Raw genomic sequence first — 25,595 nt, 5'->3', positions numbered from 1 at the left:
AGTAAAAAGGGTGTCAGGGAGTACTGTGTTGTCAGAGAGAAGCAGTAACAGCAGAATACCCAAGTCAGTAGAAGTCACTGACTTCGCACATGGACTAGTCTTCTGTGCAACCCATCCACCAGGTACATTTCAACATATTTCAGTTCTGCCCAGTTCGCCTGTTGGCGATGTGATTGTGAACTGTAAATGTGAAGTAACAACCACAGGTAAACAAAGACCCGGTGGACCTCATGTAATGACGGACACGGCCCGTCGAATATTTCGGAAGGCGTATGTAAAAAATCTCGTGAAATCAGCGAAAGGAAACACTAATCAGTTCCAAAGTTCTACCGTCAGGCCAGATAGCACAATTACTGTAGGTAGGGAGTTAAAAAGGATGGGGTACTATGGCCGAGCAGCTCCTCATACACCACGCGTTTCTGTAGACAATGCTAAGTGACACTTGATGTGATGTACAGAGCGATGCCATTGAACATTGGAAGACCGAAACGAGTAATTCGGAGTGATTAAACACGCTGTACACCGAGAGAATCCTGTGGAAGCACTTCGGTTTGCCGAATGCCTGGAATACATAGAAAGAAAGATCCCTTATCATTTAGCTACAATATACCAGGTCAGCAACTGGAAGCAGTTAATGGCATAAATTATCTGGGAGTACGCATTACGAGTGATTTAAAATGGAATGATCATATAAAGTTGATCGTCGGTAAAGCAGATGCGAGACTGAGATTAATTGGAAGAATCCTAAGGAAATGCAATCCGAAAACAAAGGACGTAGGTTACAGTACGCTTGTTCGCCCGCTGCTTGAATACTGCTCAGCAGTGTGGGATCCGAACCAGATAGGGTTGATAGAAGAGATAGAGAAGATCCAACGGAGAGCAGCGCGCTTCGTTACAGGATCATTTAGTAATCGCGAAAGCGTTACGGATTTGATAGATAAACTCCAGTGGAAGACTGCAGGAGAGACGCTCAGTAGCTCGGTACGGGCTTTTGTTGAAGTTTCGAGAACATACCTTCACCGAAGAGTCAAACAGTATATTGCTCCCTCCTACGTATATCTCGCGAAGAGACCATGAGGATAAAATCAGAGAGATTAGAGCCCACACAGAGGCATACCCACAATCCTTCCTTCCACGAACAATACGAGACTGGAATAGAAGGGAGAACCGATAGAGGTACTCAAGGTACCCTCCGCCACACACTGTCAGGTGGCTTGCGGAGTATGGATGTAGATGTAGATGTAGACGTAGAGCTACACTTACCATCATGTGTTGCTCACTGGTGGTGTAACAGTACGGGAGTGGTTTCCGTGGTTAGTGTGCGGTCTCCTCATTACACTTTAGAAAACGCTAAATGCAGAAGGATGTGGACGCACTATATACTGCGTTCAGTGGAGGATCAGTTAGGAGACAGTGACTGTTTGTATCAGCATGAAGCACCATCTGTGAGGCAATGGGTCTTGGACAGTGATATTTCTGGAAGCGCTGGCCTGCCCTGTCTCGACATCAACCTAATGAACCCCTTTAGTATGAGCTAGAATGTAGACTTTGGTCTACATCGTAGCTCCAACATCGCTAACTTCTCTGATTTCGAATCTTGAGGAAAACTGTGGTGCCATTCCTTCACAGACAATCAGACACCTCAGTCAAAGGGTCCCTAGTTGAGTTCAAGCCCTCAGAAAGACGAATGACGGACAGACCCCATATTAATGTCCACTCATAGGTATCTGGTTACATTTGGTCAGATAGTCGACGTACTAGCGGACTGCCGCAGAGTGGCATGAACTATCTATGGTCGGAAGGCTTGTCTGGAGCAGCAGTACCATCTTTCGCGAATCAGTCTCTCTATCAGTGAAAAGTGTCACGAAAATCCCTACAGTAATTTTTGAGATTAGCCTTTACGTACAGACATAAAAACGCAACGAGTATAATTTATAATGTGCGGAGATGGTAGACCAAATACGCAAATATGTCGATTAGCGCATCATCCGCAAAGGACAAGGTTCTACACTCGAGTCGTATTACAGTACGCAGCTTTATTCTCCCAGGTGGTCCCAAAACAACACACAGTCCTCTGCAGAGAAAGAGTTTCATTAAAGTTTAATAGTGTGATTCATGTTGACCGCGGGTTACCGTCTTAAAAGCAGACAACGAATTTCGCATTACGGAAAACTGAGGAACACTCTGACAGCATCAGATTTAGGATGCGGGTGAGTGTTTTCTATGTTATTTGTATCTGCGTATTTACTGCTCAAAACACAATCCAGTATTACAAACCGACGCCTTCACAATAACTTCACTATAACTGGTACTCACCCCGCTTCTTCCTTAAACCGAAAAGTAATTGTCTTTCTTTCGTTTCATGCAACACTTATATGACACTGAGGTCTACTGCAGAACACACATTGTCTCTTATATCTGTCAAGAAAATACGTCTTTAAGTTCCATCTGTTCTAGTATCACTAATTCCACTACACAACAGATGTCACTAATAGGTCAGCTATTTCGTGATAATGTACTTCTTGCGTCTCACGTAAACCCGTTTGACTTCAGCTGTCTCATACTTGCTTCCATATTCATCTCAGGTGTTGGACGTAAGAAACTTGATTTCCTTGAGCGTGACTCATTAATATCTACATAAGACAGTTTTACATTCCGAAAAAAAAAATACATCTTATAAATACAGTTTACACAGAGATCATACTCAGGATGTTCCGTAAATCCCACTGCAGAGTGTCTTACTATTCCGCCACATTGCTCGATCGGATGTCGAAATTGAAGGTGAGAACGAAAGCAATGATAAGCTTTCTTTCTTTTATGCTGTCAGATTCCTCGTCAGAAGTAACCAGTTACAGTAATGAAAATTCTTACTGTTGTACTACGCACTAATTCTTTGAATTAAGATGACTAAATAGTACGGACAAGAAAATGAATTCGCTCTACTTGACAGGCGAATTTTTTAAGTATAAAAATATAAACCACAGACGAATTTACATGAGGTAAAGTTATTGCAAAAATATAGTACACATCTGTGATTGCACACGATGACATTTTTGATTACCGATAAACTTCACTGCAAGATTGAATATGAACCACTGATCGAATGAAATTCTGCTTGTTCTGTTCATTCACGAGATTCAGAAAGCTGCAAGTAAAAGACTAAAAAAAAAACGAGACAGTGTTTCATGGCCTCTGAAAAGCTTCAGATTTCGTTCCACAAAGTTTCTTAGAAAGCAAAATTTCAAGACAGTTATGCCATTGGATCGAAATATTCTATCAGAATCCACCATGTGGTTTTTTATGTGTAGGCATCGTAAGAAGAGGAAATACCGTCCGAAGCATGATACGACTTTTCCTCTCGACAACATACACTGATTAACCAAAGCATTATGACCACTGCCCACAGTGAGTTAGAATGCCGTCTACTGACGTTGTGGGCACGTGAGGCGGTAAGGATTTTTGTTGAGCAGAGACGAATAGGGATTCATTAAAGCGACGATATAGGCTGCAAATGGGGAAATCCAATGATATAAGCGTCACTGAGCAGTGGCTGACTGTCGAGACTGGGAGCCTGGGAACGAGCATTTCGGAAACGGCGAAACTGTTCGGCTGTTCAGTTGCTACTGCCGTGGCATCTACGGAAAGTGTCTAAAGGACAATGAACCCATGAACAGAAGACAAGGTGTTGGAAGCCCACGACACGACAGAGCGAGGAGGTCGGAGGTTTGTTCTCTCAGTTAGTTAGTTTCATGTTCCAGGGATCATCTGCACGATAAATCGCAATGACGTGGAAATAGTCTTTATATTCACATCACAAATTAATTTGTAAATATGAATACATAATGAACATTTGTACACTCTTTTTAAATTTACAGACGTGAGTTAGTAATTCCTACACTCCCCTTTTACACACTGTAATAGTGGAAATGGTTCTACGGAATATAATTGTCAAGCAGAAATTTTTCAGTTTCTTTTTTAATTTAACCTTGCTGTCTGTTGAACATTTCATATTACTGGGTAAATGATCAAACATTTTGGTTGCAGCTTTGTACACCCTTTTTGTGCTAAAGACAGCCTTAATGTGGAGTAATGAATGTCATCTTTTCTGCTGGTGTTGTAATTATGTACATCTTTGTTCCTTTTGAGCTGCAGTGGATTATTTACAACAAACTTCGTGTGGAAATAAATATACAATGAGGCCACAATCAAAGGGCCTAACTCCTTAATCGTATTTCTACAACATGATCGTGTTTGGGCACCACTATATTGTTACAGCAAATTTTTGGCCAATGAAGATTTACTTTCTTAAATATGAACTCCCCCAGAACATCATTCCTCATAACATTATTGAATGACAGTATGCAACATATGTCAAATCAATTATTTCTCTCCCCAAGGCTTGCAATGATTCCAAGTGCAAATGTGGCTAAACTAAGTTGTTTTAGGAATCCAAAATGTGCTTTTTCCATTTTAAAATTTCATCAATAAATACATCCTGTTTCTTATTTCGTCACTATGTGTTACACTTACCACTGGTGTAGTACCTCTAAATGTGTAGTACTGAATGTATTGTGTCTTTTTAAAATTGAGAGTGACACCATTCGCATAAAACCACTCAGTGACACTTTTAAGAACATTGTTTACCGTTTCATCTGTTGCTGTATGTGTGCTGATTACAGTACTAGTGTCACCAGCGAAAAGAACTAATTCTCCTTGTCATATATTAGATGGAAGCCAACGGCCTTGCCACAGTGGTAACACCGGTTCCCGTCAGATCACCGAAGTTAAGCGCTGTAGGGCTGGGCTAGTATTTGGATGGGTGACCATCCGGTCTGCTGAGCGCTGTTGGCAAGCGGGGTGCACTCAGCCCTTGTGAGGCAAACTGAGGAGCTACTTGACTGAGAAGTAGTGGCTCCGGTCTCGTAAACTGACATACGGCCGGGAGAGCGGTGTGCTGACCACATGCCCCTCCATACCCGCATCCAGTGACGCCTGTGTGCTGAAGATGACAATGCAGCCGGTCGGTACCGTTGGGCCTTACAAGGCCTGTTCGGACGGAGTTTAGTTCAGTTATATATTACATGGAAGATTGTTTACATATATGAGGAACAATAGTGCACCTAAGATTGAATTTTTGGGACATCATAATGTGATTTCTACAAGTTAGAATTACGACCCTGGACTATATTGGTTGAATTACTAAGTACAATTTTAAGTAATTTTGGTTAGTTATGACATTTTCCGTTGGTTGGCTATATTATCAATACCACAAGACCTCCTTTTATCTCGGAAAATATTATGATACAAATGCCTTATATTGGTCACAGAAAATACCAGACGTTGCTATTTTGCTACGTAACGCTTGCGAAATTTGGTGAGTGAACGTGTAAATGGCACTCTCAACAGACAAACTCTCTTGAAATTCAGGGCATTGATGTTGATCGGGTGGTATAGTATTTGACAATATATCAACCATTCAAAAATTTGGAAAACGATGAGAGTAGTGAACCAGGTCGGTAGTTATTGACATCTCTCCTATCACACATCTCTTCTATCACCTTTGTTAAAATGGGCTTAATAACGGCGTATTTTCAATCTCTCTGTAAAAATGCCTTGAGTTAGCGATGCATTACATACTTCAGATAAGGCAGGGCTTATTATACGGGAAAAATGTTTGGTACTATGTTGGGAACTCCATCGAATCCAAACGAGCTTTATTTTTGAAAGACTATATAACTTTATTAATTTCGAAGGGAGAAGTTTGCGATGTTTTTCAAGATTTTGCTGTGATTTTCGTCTTGAACTTTTTCCCTATATTTTCTACTGTACTTAAGAAACGATTATTAGCCTAAACACATTTGCTACTTGTAACTTACCATTTATAACTCTTCTATTAAATTAAATAGTGATTTTATCCTGTTTTTTCGCCAGTTGTCCTTGATTCACTACATTTCATATAGCCTAAGTCCGTATTCGGGATTACTTATTTCTGACACACTCAGCTTGTTCCTTGGTTTTCAAATAACTTTTCTTAGTAATTTTGAGTAGTTTTTCTAGTATGCAGGTACTGTAGGTTCTCTACTTTTTCTTGCTAACAGATACATTTCTCTCCGTTGCTCATGGTTTTTTACATGTGTATTTAATGTCTTTTTTACTTACTTATGTGGATAAGCTATTTTCATATAATAATACGAGTTTATCATGGAATAGATCAAATTTTATGGCAGCATTGGTCAATCATCAATTTCATCCCCTCTTGTAAACTAGTCTTAAACACATTTGTCCTGGAGGCACTAATTAGTCTAACCGATTTCCAGTGAGCAGTATCAGTACTGTAAGAGAGTATCTTAGTTATCTAACTGCATCATTATCACAGAGAGAACTTGTTATTGGGTGTACAGTTATTTTATTGCTTTGAGCTTATCCAGCAAAACGTTAACTAGCACCTTTGTCCATCCATGTTGTAAAATCAATTAGTGAAATTAAATTGTAGGATAGAAATAAAGTTTCGAGATAATTTTTCCTATCAGAATCCTTTAGAAAAATATGTACTGAAATCACCACAGACTATTAACTGCTTGCTGCCAGTGACAGATAGCATAGTAATGAATCCACATTTCTCATAAACAGTTCAAACTTTCCCATTGGGGAGATATACAGTTACAACTAAAAGTGAACTATTTTTAATTATTAATTCATAAGCGTTCACTTCCGTTAGCCGATCACTACAAAATCTACTTGTCTTATTGTTTCTGAGCTTGCGTTATGTCTTAGTATATTTAACAACTTCTCGTTTTCCCATATTAGTTCTACATTATTAAGATGCTAAAATGTAATCTTTGATATTTAACGTCTATAGCCACGTGATTATGTGATGCTCAGACAGGCACAGAATGTCAATGTTTTCAGAGTTCTCTAAATTGTCCAAACAGAGAAGAAGCTCATCTACCTTGTTACTCAAACCTCTTATATTCTGATGAAATAAGCTAAGCTTACTTTTCTGTGGATTCTTTTCAATTTTGTGGGACTCTTCTGTTAATTTAACTTCTTTCGTAACAGTGTGCGTGAATCCTGATTCTAACTAAAAAAAGGTAACCACAGGGATCTCGTTTTGTATGATGGTGGACCCATGATTATTTTCTGTAAGAAGCTCAGACTATCTATTTTTTCTCCCTTATTGAGGTGCAGGCCTTATGTAATAAAGCCCCATCTCCCAAAGTAGCAGCAGGTATCGCACTCATATCTCACTACACAAATCTTCAGATGCTCACATAAAAAATAATAAAATAAAAATGTCGTGTGGTACTATGACCTGGTGCAAGTCTTTAAATTGTGCGCCACTTCGTCGAGTTGCGTAATCTTAAAACGCATGGTGCCAGGTTTTTTCCGGACGGTCATCCATCCAAGTACTGGCCAGATCCGATGTTACTTAGCTTCGACGATGGGACAGAATCTGTGTTACGAACATGGCAAGGCCGTTGGCTGTTGCCCATATGTTGTTGTTGTTGTCTTCAGTCCTGAGACTGGTTTGATGCAGCTCTCCATGCTACTCTATCCTGTGAAAGCTTCTTCATCTCCCAGTACCTACTGCATCCTACATCCTTCTGAATCTGATTAGTGTATTCATCTCTCTCTACGGTTTTTACCCTCCACGCTGCCCTCCAGTACTGAATTGGTGATCCCTTGATGCCTCAGAACATGTCCTACCAACCAATCCCTTCTTCTCGTCAAGTTGTGCCACAAACTTCTATTCTCCCCAATTCTGTTCAATAGCCCCTCATCAGTTATGTGATCTGCCCATCTAATCTTCAGCATTCTTCTGTAGCACCACATTTCGAAAGCTTCTATTCTCTTCTTGTCTAAACTATTTATCGTCCATGTTTCACTTCCATATATGGCTACACTCCATACAAATACTTTCAGAAACGACTTCCTGACACTTACATCAATACTCGATGTTAGCAAATTTCTCTTCTTCAGAAACGCTTTCCTTGCCATTGCCAGTCTACATTTTATATCCTCTCTACTTCGACCATCATCAGTTAGTTTGCTCCCCAAATAGCAAAACTCCTTTACTACTTTAAGTGTCTCATTTCCTACTCTAATTCCCTCAGCATAACCCGACTTAATTCGACTGCATTCCATTATCCTCGTTTTGCTTTTGTTGATGTTCATCTTATACCCTCCTTACAAGACACTGTGCATTCCGTTCAATTGCTCTTACAAGTCCTTTGCTGCCTCTGAGAGGATTACAATGTCATCGGCGAACCTCAAAGTTTTTATTTCTTCTCCATGGATTTTAATACCTACTCCGAACTTTTCTTTTGTTTCCTTTACTGCTTGCTCAATATACAGATTGAATAGCATCGGGGATAGGCTACAACCCTGTCTCACTCCATTCCCAACCACTGCTTCCCTTTCATGTCCCTCGACTCTTATAACTGCCATCTGGTTTCTGTACAAACTGTAAATAGCCTTTCGCTCCCTGTATTTTACCCCGCCTCGTTCAGAATTTGAAAGAGAGTATTCGAGTCAACATTGTCAAAAGCTTTATCTAAGTCTACAAATGCTAGAAACGTAGGTTTGCCTTCCCTTATCCTTTCTTCTAAGATAAGTCGTAGGGTCAGTATTGCCTAACGTGTTCCAACATTTCTACGGAATCCAAACTGATCTTCCCCGAGGTCGGCTTCTACCAGTTTTTCCATTCGTCTGTAAAGAATTCGCGTTAGTGTTTTGCAGCTGTGACTTATTAAACTGATAGTTCGGTAATTTTCACATCTGTCAACGCCTGCTTTCTTTGGGATTGGAATTATTATATTCTTCTTGAAGTCTGAGGGAATTTCGCCTGTCTCATACACCTTGCTCACTAGATGGTAGAGTTTTGTCAGGACTGGCTCTCCCAAGGCTGTCAGTAGTTCTAATTGAATGTTGTCTACTCCCGGGGCCTTGTTTCGACTTAGGTCTTTCAGAGCTCTATCAAACTCTTCACGCAGTATCATATCTCCCATTTCATCTTCATCTACCTCCTCTTCCATTTCCATAATATTGTCCTCAAGAACATCGCCCCTGTATAGACCCTCTATATACCCATATGCATGGGATATAAAAGGGAGGAAATTACTTACAAAATATGTTTCACACGGTCTTTACACTAAGAAAATTGCGTTTTAACTAATCTAAATGTAATGCAGTATACGGGGAGAAATGAGGTAGATTTGACGACACAGTACATTGCAAGTACGAGTAAGAATGTTTCAGAGAAACCGTTAAGCACTGATTGTAAATATGGGGCTCCTAGCAGACGTCACCTACATGTCCCTGTGATGACCCAAGACGTCATCAGTGCCTTGGGCACTGGATCATCGAGACTGGACTGTGGAACAAAGGAAACGTCGTCTTGTCGGATGAATCGCGTTTATTGTTACACCATGTCGCTGGCCGTGTCAGAATACACCGTCATCTAGGCAAACTGCTGCTCGAAACATGCTCCCCGCCACGGACGCAGGCTGGTGGGGATAGTATCATGCTATGGGGGTCATTCATCTGGACTTTCAAAGGACGTGTGGTAGTAATCGAAGGAACAGATGTGGACTACGCGAACAATAATGCGACCACCCGCATTTTTTCATGTTTGATGTCTTCCCTGTCGGCAATGGCACCTTCCAGCGGGATAATTTTCACCGTCAAAGAGCAAGAACCGTTCATCAGTCGTTTGAGGAGCATGATGGTGAATTTACTAAGATCTCTTGGCAATGAAATTAGCCTGATCTGAACCTGATGGAACACACGTGAGTTGGTATCGGACGACAGTTCCCTGCCCACGAATAACCGACTCGTAATTTACGAGGGTCAGAAACCCCCGGTAACCTACCGAGAACTCACTGAATCTTTTCTACGAAGAACTGCTGCTGTATTGCTTTCCAAAGGTGGACCAACATGATAGAGTAGTAGTCATAATTTTTTTCTCCTCGATGTATGTAAATGATCTGGGAAATAATGTTTTAGCTCTGTGAGGTAGTCCCAGATAACTTCGCAGGAGACTAAATCGTTCGAAAATTGTCATGAGATACATGAAGACTTGAATTTGACCACACACTGCTGAAAATACTGGTAACTGGCCCTCAAAATACGCTGTATAAAAGTAATTTAGTAGTTGCAAATAGGCGAAAAGGTCCTCTATCATATGACTACAAGATCGACGATCAATCACTGGAATGAGTCGCAGTCGTCAGATACACTAATCAAATGTATCCGGACACCCCAAAAACATACGTTTTACGTATTAGGTGAATTGTGTTGCCACCTACTGTCAGGTACTCCATATCTGCGACCTCAGTAGTCATTAGACATCGTGAGAGAGCAGAATGGGCGCTCCGCGGATCTCACGGAGACTTCAAACGTGGTCAGGTGATTGGGTGTCAGTTGTGTCATACCTCTGTACGCGAGATTTCCACACTCGTTCCACTGTTTCCGATGTGATAATGAAGTGGAAACGTGAAGTGACACGTACAGCACAATAGCGTACATGCCGACCTCGTCTGTTGACTGAGAGGAACCGCCGACAGTTGAAGAGGGTTGTAATGTGTACTAGGCAGACAACTATTCAGACCATCACACAGGAATTCCAAACTGTGTCAGGATCCACTGCAAGTGCCACGCGGGGTAGCCGCGCGGTCTAGGGCGCCATGTCACGGTCCGCGCGGCTCCCCCCGTCGGAGGTTCAAGTCCTCCCTTGGGTATGAGTGTGTGTGTTGTCCTTAGCGTAAGTTAGTTTAAGCTAGATTAAGTAGTGGGTAAGTTAAGGGACCGATGACCTCAGCAGGTTGGTCCCATAAGACCTTACCACAAATTTCATTTTTTTCCACTGCAAGTACTATGACAGACGGGAGGTTGAGAAAACTTGGATTTCATGGTCGAGCGGCTGCTCATAAGCCACACATCACGCCGGTAAATGCCATGCGACGCCTCGCTTGGTGTAAGGAGCGTAAACATTGGACGACTGAACAGTGTAAAAACGTTGTGTGGAGCGACGAATCACGGTACACAATGTGGCGATCGAATGGCATGGTGTGGGTGTGGGTATGAAAATCATCTGCCAGCGTGTGTAGTGCCAACAGTAAAATTAGGAGGCGGTGATATTATGGTGTGGTCGTGTTTTTCATGGAGGGGGATTGCACCCATTGTCGTTTTGCGTGGCACTATCACAGCACAGACCTACATTGATGTTTTAAGCACCTTCTTGCTTCTCACTGCTGAAGAGCTATTCGGGGATGGCGGTTGCATCTTTCAACTGCCCCTGGCGGGGTGGTTACACGATAATTGCATCCCTGTAATGGACTGGCCTGCACAGAGTCCTGACCTGAATCCTATATAACATCTTTGGGATGTTTTGGAACGCCGACTTCGTACCAGGCCTCACCGACATACACCGATACCTCTCCTCAGTGCATCACTCCGTGAAGAATGAGCTGCCATTCCATAAGAAACCTTCCAGCACCTGACTGAACGTATGCCTGCGAGAGTGGAAGCTGTCACCAAGGCTAAGGGTGGGCGAACGCCATATTGAATTCCAGCATTACCGATGGAGGGTGACACAAACTTGTAAGTCATTTTCAGCCAGGTGTCCGAATACTTTTGATTACATAGTGTATCTATGAGCATCTTTCCGGAACGACTGAAGGTTGAAGCACCATGCAACTGAGCCTCGAGGAAGGCAAATCCTAACAGAGACATCAAAAAAAAGAGTAGTTCATCCACGAATGAGGTAGCTCCTTCGATCAGTCCTCGAATAACGAGCGTCAATCTTAGACCCTTAACTAAAGAGACAGGGAAGATTCGAAATAAAACTGAGCTATTCAACGAGGGTTTCTTTCCTTAGTGAGAGAGCGTCACAGAAATGCCCCCATGGGAACATTTTGCAAATCGTGGGTAGCTGTTCTCCAAAACTTCAGTGAGCTTACGTTATAGTACAAGTTAAAATGACGTATTAATCGTTCCATTTTACAGCTCACGTGAGGTCCACGAGTGTAATTGCAGTGAAACTTGAATGTATGCAGATGAATAAGCAACAACTTTGAGGTTTTGTGATGACATTGTAATTCTGAGTCGGCAAGGACTTGGAAGAGGAGTTGAGCGGCATGGGTAGTGTCTTGAAGCGACTCTATGAGATGAACGCCAACAAAAGTAAAACAAGAATAATTAATATATGATTTAAATCAGGCGATGCTGAATGAATTAAAGAACTTCCTGGCAGGTTAAAACTGTGTGTCGGGAAATTTGCCTTTCGCGGACAAGTGCTCTACCAAATTGAAGGTGCGAGGATGGGTCGTGAGTTGTACAAAAAAAATAAAAAACTAAAAAAATAATAATAAAAAAACTGAAAAACTGAGTAAAGGAATCAACGATCAACTTGAACGGATGTCATGTGATGTCCACCCAGACCACACGCAACGAACAATATCGAATATCGAACAAAGTGAATATATATATATATATATATATATATATATATATATATATATATATATGTGTGTGTGTGTGTGTGTGTGTGTGTCGGTAGAGCGCTTGACCGCGAAAGGCAAAGGTCCCGAGTTCGAGTCTCGGTGCGCCACACAGTTTCATATCAGCGCATGCTCCGCTGCAGAGTGGAAGTTTCATTCTGAGTGAATTAGTTTCGGAAATGAGTATTATATGAGTTTTGCTACTTGAGCAGCAAAATAACTGATGATGGCGGAGGTAGACTGGTAATAGCAAGAACAGAATTTCTGAGAAAGAGGCATTTGTGAACATCTAATATAAATTTAAGTGTTAGGGTGTCCATTCTGAAGGTATTTGTCTGGAATGAACCCTTGTACGGAAGTGAAATGTGGACGATAAGGAGTTCAGACCAGAAGAAAATAGTTCTTGAAATGTGGTGCTGCAGAAGATTGCTGAATATTAGTTGGGTAGATCGAATAGCTAATGAGGAAGTACAAAATCGAACTGTGGAGAAAATAAATATATGGTGTAACTTGATAGGACACATTCTAGGGCATCAAGGAACAGTCAATCTGGTAGCGGGAGGAAGTGTGGGAGGTAAAAATTGTAGAGGTAGGAGACCTAGCACGAACACAGTAAACAGGCTCAAATGGATGTAGGTTGCAGTAATTATTGAGATATAAAGAAGTTTGCACAGGAGAGACTAATAAGGAGAAATGACTAAACACCACCATAACAACAACAACGACAGAAGAGTACGGGGGCCAATAATCTTCCTTCTTCCAAACCACATTGAAATGAAAGTAATGGGAATATGGGTTCGGGGGGGGGGGGGGATTGATACGTAAAATAAAATTGACTCATTGTTGTAACTGTCTAGTGTATGTATGAATGAAGTTACTGATTTCTAGTATGTCCAGTTTTGTATTCTTTCTTGTCCTTAGTATATAGCAAACATAGCATTGTAGCTCATGAGAATGTTTGTCAGGCGCAACATGCGCAGCAGAACTTGTTATTGGTGTGGTTTAAAGACTGTGTTATGTCAGTTGTAGTTGCTACAGCTCTGATTAACTGAGATATGATTTTACACATTGCTTACTAGTGATTCTACAAAACCATTCTGTTCTAAAGGATTATCTGTATCTTCTTCTGTTGGGTGGTGTTCTAGATCTGTTCTCATTGTTATAATTCACAGGCTCATTCTTGCGGGATTCTATCTTTCTTTTACAAGCATGTCTACAATTTTGTCCATGTTTGAAACCATACACGATTTTTCGTCGTTACTGGCTGATTCCTGTAGCTAATCCTTAAGAAATTGTTTAATTCTGACCACTAAACTAGACGGGTGCACCAGTTTACTTTTATGTTATCGTCGAAGAAATGATCTCGGAAAGAATTATGGTGTTCTGAGATTAAGAGAAGTATCCCTCATACTTAAAAAATGTCAACCGGTTGGAGCCATTATCTTTAGGTGTTGCCTCGAATACTTCGCGCAAAGAGACTAACGCCTCACGTTACGAATATAGTCTCTTGGCTAACCTCCAGTATTGCCGTAAAGTCAGAAGCGTCTTCAAAAGATAGAAGACTCGGTGGCTTGTGCAAACGGACTGAGCTGCGTGCAAAAGGCTGGCGGCAGAATACTGCCAACACATGTTTTCCTTGCGTGATCTTTCCATGGTCAAAAGGGCTGCCGAATAAATATTACACACGATACATATGAAATGTATGCACATTGAAAGAAAAAAATAAAAAGAATACATGTGATTTTATTAGACCGATACAAAGATTAAAAGATTAATACTAGCGTCATTATACTTCCATTGTTAAAACTGTTGCCTAAAATGACGACTGGCGACAAGCAGCGTCCTTCTACGATTCCTGCACAAGTAGTTACAAACTCATCCCGTGGTTCCTTTTCTGACTATAGACTTTGGGATACTTCAAAGTATTTATCACCTCTACTGGTATTTGTAACATAAGAAACTTCAGGTGCAGGCCAACTGTTTGTAGTTATCAATGTAAACCGAGTTTCTCAAGAGCTGATTAAAGTTTCAATTCTCCACTAATTAAGGACACAGGAGATGGAGGAGGATAATTTGTACTCAGTGAAGGAATTGTTAGTTTATAATTAGATTTAACGTCTCAAGTGCTAAGTAGCAAATCGGCTAACAGGTTTTCTCCACCTAACTCGAACAGCTGCCAGGTTTTCAATTTCCTCTCAGTTCATGACTATGCACTGAGTGTCCGTTGCAAAAGTTCGTTTCCAGATGTTACGAGGTCTTCCCCTTCTTCCGTATGCCCCGTTGGTTGCCACAACGGTGGTGATTATGAGATTCTTCCATTTTTCATATGCCTCGCAGGCTTCAGTCTTTTTTCAGAAATGATTTTATGTAGGCTACATAGAACATTTCCTCTCAGACTTCAGCATTTGAAATGTGGTCGTGATAACTAATCTTCGAAATTCGCCTCAGATAGCTCTCATGAAAAGCACTTAGCTTGTGTGCTGACTTTACTGATATTTTCCAGATCTTACATGCGTCTTTAGCTATGATAGATTAGGATGATGGATTAGGATGATAGAGGAGCACAGCCAAAGCTTTGTGGGCGTATCTATACGACTAATTGCCATGTTGGTCGCATTCGTTGGGAGACTACGGATGATTTTCTAGTTCTGCTGCTGGTGTCTGCTTCTACGTCCGCGTTGTTACACACAAGGCTGATGAAGAGCTATGGGAAACGCACAACATCTTGTAATACCTCATGTTGCACTATGATTTGGGTACATACATTTTCACTTCACGTGTACCTTGAATTGTCTTATCACCTTTTATTCTTAGCCCCACAGAACTTACCATTCCATCCAGCTTAGTAGCCGTTAGTTGTAAACATTTTGGCGTTTCTGCGGAGGAGAAGGAGATTAGTGTTTAACGTCCCGTTGACAACGAGATCATTAGAGACGGAGCACAAGCTCGGATTAGGGAAGGACGGGGAAGGAAATCGACCGCGCCCTTATAAAGGAACCATGCCGGCATTTGCTTGAAACGATTTAGAGAAATCACGTAAAATCTAAATCAGGATGGCTGGACGGGGGTTTGAACCGTCATACTCCCGAATGCGAGTCCAGTGTGCTAACCACTGCGCCACCTCGCTCGGTGGCGTTTCTGCCAGAAGAACGGTATCACCAGCAAAATGCAGATCCCTAAGGTTAGGTTGCTGACTCCATCGTATGCCCATGTTCGAGTGGCCCGCAGTTTTTCTGAATACTGAATCTATTACTAATATGTAAAGGAATGGTGACAAAATGCATCGTTGTGTGATGCCCGTCAGAATGCTAAAGAAAGGAGTTCACATGTTCTATTCTTATACAGGTTTCTGAAAACAACAGTGAGATGGTCAAGAATTTCTTATAGGCTTACAATTAGGAAAATGCTGGCAAAAAATTTAGATGTGGCGGACATTTGAATTCCATTCCATGTTTGTTCAGAGCAGGATCTCCCACAGCGAAAGGCAGCCTGTTCTTCTCTGAGTCGACAATGTGCAACTTCTTATATTATTTTTAGAACAACAGAGGTTAAATGTTCCAATCAATATTTTTTGTAGAAGTTTCCCCTAATTTCTGCGAGGTTAAAAAATGCTTTTCTTCAAAACAGCAGCAATATGATTCTCTTTTATCGATCTGATAGATTGTAGTGCTATACAGAATTAATCTATTGTTTGGCTAGAGCGCGGTGGTGTAGTGGGGCAACACGCACCTGATCTGTAGCGTGATTCGAGATTATATTGGAAGGTGATAATTTTATTGTGAGTTGGCAAAGCCAACAAATGTGAATGCGAAATAAAGCTGGTGGCAAAAGATTGCTCCGTAACTTCATACCGTGTCTACATTCACTTCTTGTTCAACGCTCTGTGTCATATTTAACGCTCTTTTAGCTATAAAAGCTAAAACTAGAAGGTAAAGTGAGAAAACCTGTGTCAGATAATGGACAAGTATACGAAAACTATTTTTTTTTTTTTTCGTTCTTCAGTCTTCTTACTGGTTCGATGCGGCCCGCCACGAATTCCTCTCCTGTACCACCGTCTTCAGCTCAGATTAACGTTAGTTCCCAACTTCCTGCATTATTTGTTGAATGTATTCAAATCTCTGTCTTCCCCTACAGTTTTTACAATCTAAAACTCCCTTTAGTATGAAGAAGGTTATTTCCTGATGTCTTAACACAAGTCCTATCATCCTATCCCCTTTTCTTATCAATGTTTTCCATATGTTCTTTCCCCGCCGATGCTGCGGAGAACTTCCTCATTCCTTACCCGGTCAGTCCACCTGATTTTCAACATTCTTCTGCTGCACCATATCTCAAATGCTTCTCTTCTGTTTCGGTCTTCCCGCTGTTCGTGATTTACTTCCATGCTGTGCTCTAAACATTCTCAGAAATTTCTTCCTCAGATTAAGGAATATGTTGGATAATAGCAGACTTCTCCTAGTCAGGAATGCCCTTTTGCCTGTGCTAGTCTGCTTTTTAGGTTTTCCTTGCTTCGTCCGCCATATGTTATTTTGCTTCCAAGGTTGAGGAATTCCTTAACTTCCTCTACTTCGTGATCACCAGTTTCGATGTTAAGTTTCTGCTAATCTCATTTCTCCTGCATATCATTACCTTTGTCTTTTTCTGGTTTACAATCCATCCACATTCTGCACTCATTAGACTGTTCATTCCATTCAACAGATAATGTAATTCATCTTCACTTTCACTCAGGATGTCAGTGTCATCAGCGAATCTTAACATTGACATCCTTTCATCCCGAATCTTAATCCCACCCTTGAACCTTTCTTTTATTACCGTAATTGCTCCTTCGATGGATACATCTAACAGTAGGGGCGAAAGAATGTATCTCTGTCTTATACCGGTTTTAAACAGAGTACTACGTTCTTTGTCCTTAAGTCTTATTGTCCCCCCCCCCCCCCCCCTCCCGTTGGTTTACGTACATATTGTATATCACTCGTCTTTCCCCATTTATTAATCCTGTTGTTAGCAGAATTTCGAACAGCTTACAGCTTGCACCGTTTGACATTATCGAACGCTTTTTCTAGGTGTACAGATCTATGACCATACCTTGATTTATGTTTAGTCTTGCATCCATAATCAACCACAACGTCAGAACTACATCTCTGGTCCCTTTACCTTTCCTGAGGCCAACCTGCTTGTCATCTAACAGATCCTCAATTTTCTTTTTCATTCGCCCGTATATTATTCATGTCAGCATCTTGGGTGTAGGAGCTGTTAAGGTAATTGTGCTATAATTCTCGCACTCGTCCGTACTTGCTGTCCTCGGAATTGTGTGGACGATATTTTACCGAAAGTCTGATGGCATGCTACCAGCCTCTTAGATTCTATACACCAACTTGAATAATCGTTTGGTTGCCGCTTGCCTTCATTATTTTAGAAATTACGATGGAATGTTGTCTATACCATCTCCCTTATTTGAATTCAAATCTTCAAGTGCTCTTTTAGAACCTGACTTTAAGAATGGTTCCCCTATCTCCTCCGTATCGACTTCAATTTCTTCTTCTGTCACGTCATCAGACAAATACTCCCCCTCACAGAGGCCTTCCGTGTTCTCTTTCTAGGTATCCGCTCTCTCTCTACGTTTAACAGTGAAATTTCTATTGCGCTCTGAATGTTACCTATCTTGTTTTTAATTTCCCCGGAGATTATTTTTTACTTTTCCATAAGCTGAGTGTACAATTAGATTACATCATGGTCAGACAGAGATTCCGAAATCAGATACTGGATTGTAAGGCGTACCCAGGAGCAGATATAGACTCAGATCACAATATAGTAGTGATGAAGAGTAGGCTGAAGTTCAAGACATTAGTCAGGAAGAATCAATACGCAAAGAAGTGGGATACGGAAGTACTAAGGAATGACGAGATACACTCCTGGAAATGGAAAAAAGAACACATTGACACCGGTGTGTCAGACCCACCATACTTGTTCCGGACACTGCGAGAGGGCTGTGCAAGCAATGATCACACGCACGGCACAGCGGACACACCAGGAACCGCGGTGTTGGCCGTCGAATGGCGCTAGCTGCGCAGCATTTGTGCACCGCCGCCGTCATTGTCAGCCAGTTTGCCGTGGCATACGGAGCTCCATCGCAGTCTTTAACACTGGTAGCATGCCGCGACAGCGTGGACGTGAACCGTATGTGCAGTTGACGGACTTCGAGAGAGGGCGTATAGTGGGCATGCGGGAGGCCGGCTGGACGTACCGCCGAATTGCTCAACACGTGGGGCGTGAGGTCTCCACAGTACATCGATGTTGTCGCCAGTGGTCGGCGGAAGGTGCACGTGCCCGTCGACCTGGGACCGGACCTCAGCGACGCACGGATGCACGCCAAGACCGTAGGATCCTACGCAGTGCCGTAGGGGACCGCACCGCCACTTCCCAGCAAATTAGGGACACTGTTGCTCCTGGGGTATCGGCGAGGACCATTCGCAACCGTCTCCATGAAGCTGGGCTACGGTCCCGCACACCGTTAGGCCGTCTTCCGCTCACGCCCCAACAACGTGCAGCCCGCCTCCAGTGGTGTCGCGACAGGCGTGAATGGAGGGATGAATGGAGACGTGTCGTCTTCAGCGATGAGAGTCGCTTCTGCCTTGGTGCCAATGATGGTCGTATGCGTGTTTGGCGCCGTGCAGGTGAGCGCCACAATCAGGACTGCATACGACCGAGGCACACAGGGCCAACACCCGGCATCATGGTGTGGGGAGCGATCTCCTACACTGGCCGTACACCACTGGTGATCGTCGAGGGGACACTGAATAGTGCATGGTACATCCAAACCGCGTCATCGAACCCATCGTTCTACCATTCCTAGACCGGCAAGGGAACTTGCTGTTTCAACAGGACAATGCACGTCCGCATGTATCCCGTGCCACCCAACGTGCTCTAGAAGGTGTAAGTCAACTACCCTGGCCAGCAAGATCTCCGGATCTGTCCCCCATTGAGCATGTTTGGGACTGGATGAAGCCCCGTCTCACGCGGTCTGCACGTCCAGCACGAACGCTGGTCCAACTGAGGCGCCAGGTGGAATGGCATGGCAAGCCGTTCCACAGGACTACATCCAGCATCTCTACGATCGTCTCCATGGGAGAATAGCAGCCTGAATTGCTGCGAAAGGTGGATATACACTGTACTAGTGCCGACATTGTGCATGCTCTGTTGCCTGTGTCTATGTGCCTGTGGTTCTGTCAGTGTGATCATGTGATGTATCTGACCCCAGGAATGTGTCAATAAAGTTTCCCCTTCCTGGGACAATGAATTCACGGTGTTCTTATTTCAATTTCCAGGAGTGTATGTTTGAAGTTCTCTAACGCTATAGATACAGCAATAAGGAATAGCGCAGTAGGCAGTACAGTTGAAGAGGAATGGACATCTCTAAAAAGGGCCATCACAGAAGTTGGGAAGGAAAACATAGGTACAAAGAAGGTAGCTGCGAAGAAACCATGGGTAACAGAAGAAATACTTCAGTTGATTGATGAAAGGAGGAAGTACAAACATGTTCCGGGAAAATCAGGAATACAGAAATACAAGTCGCTGAGGAATGAAATAAATAGGAAGTGCAGGGAAGCTAAGACGAAATGGCTGCAGGAAAAGATTTGATTGTCGGAAGGACAGACTCAGCATACAGGAAAGTCAAAACAACCTTTGGTGACATTAAAAGCAACGGTGGTAACACGAAGAGTGCAACGGGAATTCCACTGTTAAATGCAGAGGAGAGAGCAGATAGGTGGAAAGAATACATTGAAAGCCTCTATGAGGGTGAAGATTTGTCTGATGTGATAGAAGAAGAAACAGGAGTCGATTTAGAAGAGATAGGGGATCCAGTATTAGAATCGGAATTTAAAAGAGCTTTGGAGGACTTACGGTCAAATAAGGCAGAAGGGATAGATCACATTCCATCAGAATTTCTAAAATCATTGGGGGAAGTGGCAACAAAACGACTATTCACGTTGGTGTGTAGAATATGTGAGTCTGGTGACATACCATCTGACTTTCGGAAAAGCATCATCCACACAATTCCGAAGACGGCAAGAGCTGACAAGTGCGAGAATTAGCGCACAATCAGCTTAACAGCTCATGCATCGAAGCTGCTTACAAGAATAATATACAGAAGAATGGAAAAGAAAATTGAGAATGCGCTAGGTGACGATCAGTTTGGCTTTAGGAAAAGTAAAGGGACGAGAGAGGCAATTCTGACGTTACGGCTAATAATGGAAGCAAGGCTAAAGAAAAATCAAGACACGTTCATAGGATTTGTCGACTTGGAAAAAGCGTTCGACAATATAAAATGGTGCAAGCTGTTCGAGATTCTGAAAAAAGTAGGGGTAAGCTATAGGGAGAGACGGGGCATATACAATATGTACAACAACCAAGAGGGAATAATAAGAGTGGACGATCAAGAACGAAGTGCTCGTATTAAGAAGGGTGTAAGACAAGGCTGTAGCCTTTCCGCTTTACTCTTCAATCTGTACATCGAGGAAGCAATGATGGAAATAAAAGAAAGGATCAGGAGTGGAATTAAAATACAAGGTGAAATGATATCAATGATACGATTCGCTGATGACATTGCTATCCTGAGTGAAAGTGAAGAAGAATTAAATGATCTGCTGAACGGAATGAACAGTCTAATGAGTACACAGTATGGTTTGAGAGTAAATCGGAGAAAGACGAAGGTAATGAGAAGTAGTAGAAATGAGAACAGCAAGAAACTTAACATCAGGATTGATGGTCACGAAGTCAATGAAGTTAAGGAATTCTGCTACCTAGGCAGTAAAATAACCAATGACGGACGGAGCAGGGAGGACATCAAAAGCAGACTCGCTATGGCAAAAAAGCCATTTCTGGCCAAGAGAAGTCTACTAATATCAAATACCGGCCTTAATTGCAGGAAGAAATTTCTGAGGATGTACGTCTGGAGTACAGCATTGTATGGTAGTGAAACATGGACTGTGGAAAAACCGGAACAGAAGAGAATCGAAGCATTTGAGATGTGGTGCTGTAGACGAATGTTGAAAATTAGGTGGACTGATAAGGTAAGGAATGAGGAGGTTCTACGCAGAATCGGAGAGGAAAGGAATATGTGGAAATCACTGATAAGGAGAAGGGACAGGATGATAGGACATCTGCTAAGACATGAGGGAATGACTTACATGGTACTAGAGGGAGCTGTAGAGGGCAAAAACTGTAGAGGAAGACAGAGATCGGAATACGTCAAGCAAATAATTGAGGACGTAGGCTGCAAGTGCTACTCTGAGATGAAAAGGTTAGCACAGGAAAGGAATTCGTGGCGGGCCGCATCAAACCAGTCAGTAGACTGATGACCAAAGAAAAAAGCTGAGTCATTTCGTCCGACGATAATTTCTTTTTCGATTTTTTCATATTTTTCCTGCAGCCATTTCACCTTGGATGCCCAGCGCTTCCTATTAATTTCATTTCTACGGGATTTACATTGCTGTATTCCGTTTTGCCCTGACATTTTTGTACTTCCTTCTTTCGTCGTTGAGTTGAATTAGCTATTTCGCCACCCACGGCTTCTTTGCAATTAATTTTCTTGTACCTCCGTTTGTATGTCTGAGATCTGTGATTGCCATTTTTAGATAAGTCCACTCCTCTTCAGCTGAACTGCCTGCTGTGATATTCCTTGTCGTAGTATCCACACAGCAAACTTTTGAGCGAGCCTCATCATCCCTCAGTACATTAATATCTCACACCATTCATCATTGATTTTGTGGGACGATTCTCTTAAACTATAGTCTACTCTTCACCATAACTAAATTATGATCTGAGTCTATATCCGGTCCTGTGTACGCCTTGCTGTTCAATACTTGAGTTCGGAATCTCTGTCTGAGATGATGGAATATAACTCAAATCTTTCCGTATCTCCTGGCCTTTTCCAAGTATACCTCCTCATCTTGTGACCCTCGACAGAGTATTCACTTGTTCGCTATTACCATCTGAAATTTATTTCAGAACTCAATTAGTCTTTCTCCTCTCCGTTCCTAATGCCAAGCCCACACTATCTCGTAACCCTTTCTTCTATTCCCTCCCTTACAAACACGTTCTAGTCCCCCTTGATTATTAAATTTTCATTTTCCTATACGTACTGAATTACCGGTCCAATATCTTGACATACTTTCTCTATCTCTTCATCTTCTGCTTGCGACGTCGGTATATATACCTGAAATGTCGTTGTTGTCGTTGGTTTGCTGTCGAATCTGATGAGAACAACTCTATCACTGAACTGTTCACAGTAACACTCTCTCTACCCTACTTCGCTATTCATAACGAGTCATAATCCCGTTTTACTACTTTCTACCGCTGATGACTTTAGGATGTACTTGTGCGACAGGGAATACAACCTTCTTTCAGTTTCATTTCATAGACCCCCCACTATACCAAGATTGAGTTTTTTCATTTCTCGTTTCTTATTTTTTAGCTTTCCTACTACGTTCAAACTTCTGACATTCCATGCTCCGACTCGTATAATGTTATCCCTTCGTTGGTTATTCCATCTTTCTCTCATGGTCACCTCCCCCTTGGCAGTTCTCTCCCGGAGATCCGAAATGGAAACTAATCCAATATCTTGTATAAATGGAGAGGTCATCATGACACTTTTTCAGTTGTCCTACGAACATTATTTATATTTGATGCAATGGTTTCTATAGCGTTTTGTATCCTCATGCCGTTGATAATTGCTGATTCTTCCGCCTTTTAGAGGAAATTTTCCCATCCCAAGCGCAAGAAAGTGTCATTAACATTTGTCCTTTCCTCCACCCTCTTTGACAAGGCCGTTGGTGGAACGTGGGTGACATCTCATGCCAGAAGTCTTCTGCAATCATTGTTGATATTTTTTTAGTCAGAATTTAAGCAGTGTCTTGGTTCGAATCCCGGATCCTCGATGTTTCGCTTACGAGTCGATTACGCCCCTCCTGGAACACGGGTATATTGTATACATGAACTATGAAAAATTCAAGATGGGTCCATGGATTCACTAGGTAAATTCTACTTGTTATTGTTTCATTAGCAAATGTGACGTGTGTGTGTGTGTGTGTGTGTCTGTGTGTGTTTGAGGAGCGATCATCGTAAGCCAAATCGTGCTGGCTTTAGATTACTTTGTAATTAAACTGAGGAATGTAAAACTGGGATAAAATTGGATTATATTTTTGGGGTTAGTCTTAACAAATGAATGTCAGTACGGCTCGCTTTCGAAATTCCTCAAGGACGCATGTCCAATACTTCTGTGTGCCATTCTTTTCCCGTGGGGTGCAGCGAATATGGGAGTGCATCCGCACGATTCGTTGCCACTTTGATACTTCTGGTGCCTTTGGCTGAAGATGCAACTTCACTCGTGTATCTCAGTCCGTGAAGTCTCTTGGTTGCACCTAGCATTTATTTCAAATATTTATTTACCAATTGGGGAAGCGTATCTGTTTGTGCAAGTATACGGCGTGGAACGAACAGCACGTGGGTCGCATTTGTTCCGCCTATCAGCAGGTTAGGACTCATCTGACGAGAAATGGATCCGATGTCGTGATATATGAGTTATATGATGATTCGTAGAAATAATTTTGGTGTTGTTACTTAGATATTGTCTTTCGGTGTATTGCCAATATCCACCGATAATTCTGTTCTCTATTTACATTTGATTGGTAGTGAATGCATGTTATTGCTGTTATTCCCAAATCCAGCAATATACAGATTTAATTGGACAGGCTGTATACAAGGTGTTTCAAAAATACTGTTACAAACTTTGGGGACAGGTTTCTTGCAACAAAACAAGCGCAAAGTTCTCATAAACACATGTCCGAAAATCTTTCTTATTGTTAATCTTTCTTGTTATTAATGGAAGTATGCAAATCGGTTGGAGCTCATAACACATAAATTCATAATAAAAGCTCAAAAAGTCCTTCTATTACTTCTCAGCACGCATGCACTCGTCAAATCAAGAGACTTGACATCCAGTCAAGTAACCGTTGACGATTACAAATGGTTTCACAGTCTTCCACGACACGTCAGTTTAAGAGCTTCTGAACCCAGATGGTTTGCTGCATAGACAAGTTGTTTAAGGCGCCCTCAGAGGTGGTTATCCGGACGATTGAAGTCGGGCGAACGTGCAGGCCATGGAACTGTTCGTCCTCTACCCATCCATCCGTCATGGTAGACACCTGCCAGTGCATCTCGAACAATGAGACTGAAATGTGCTGGAGATCCATTATGAATGAAACGCATGTTTCTTCTTATTTGCAGGGACACATCCTCTACTAGGTCTTGAAGGGTGTTCTAAATAAAATCCCCGTAGACAGCACCTGTAAGACGTAGTTTAAGAGAGAGAACGTCCTACTACAGAGTCACCTGCAATTCCAACCCACACATTAATTTTAAATTGATATTGATGTCTAGCCTGCACTGTAGCATGACGACTGCTGTCGGCCCATATGTGCTGCTTGTGGACTTTTGTTAGTCCATTTATTCCTAAAATTGCCTCGTCTGCAAACAAAGCTGAAGAGAGAGACAACGGATTGTCAGTTTGTGCAACAAGCAACAAGCAGAAGTTCTCTCGTGGTGGGTGATCTGCAGGCTAAAGAGCCTGCACACGTTGAAGATAGTACGTTGTAAGTCATTAACCTTTACTTGCGTGTGTGTTATCGTAAATACAAAGCTGGGAATGTGAACTGATAACCTAAATGTGCTACTGTGATAGCAGACACATCACTTACATGAAACTGAGAAGAATCCTGTGTGTGTGAAAACCGATCTCATTCGTAATCAAATAAATAAGCAAGCCAATAATTTCACGCTCAGTAGACTAGGTGAGTGCGAACTGTCTGAGAGAAAAAAAAGTGCTCAGTAGACTTGGTTGGCTCTGAGCACTATGGGACTTAACATCTGAGATGTTTGTGGTGTCCTTAGGTTAGTTAGGTTTAACGAGTTCTAAGTTCTAGGGGACTAATGACCTCAGCAGTTGAGTCCCATAGTGCTCAGAGCCATTTTTGACCCAAAATTAAAATAAACTTTTTACCTCATCGAATAATATCTTGTTCTTCATTTCAAAACCTTCTT

At 42.1% G+C, this 25,595-nt stretch overlaps 1 pseudogene; it reads left to right on the top strand.

Moving 5' to 3' along the window:
* The first annotated feature begins 4,733 nt into the window (after window positions 1–4,733).
* Window positions 4,734–4,851, top strand: LOC126254233 (5S ribosomal RNA; annotated as a pseudogene).
* The last annotated feature ends 20,744 nt before the right edge of the window (window positions 4,852–25,595 follow it).

Source organism: Schistocerca nitens, chromosome 4, assembly GCF_023898315.1.
Source record: "Schistocerca nitens isolate TAMUIC-IGC-003100 chromosome 4, iqSchNite1.1, whole genome shotgun sequence".
Lineage (NCBI taxonomy): Eukaryota > Metazoa > Arthropoda > Insecta > Orthoptera > Acrididae > Schistocerca > Schistocerca nitens.
This window is presented reverse-complemented; position numbering and strand designations above follow the sequence as displayed.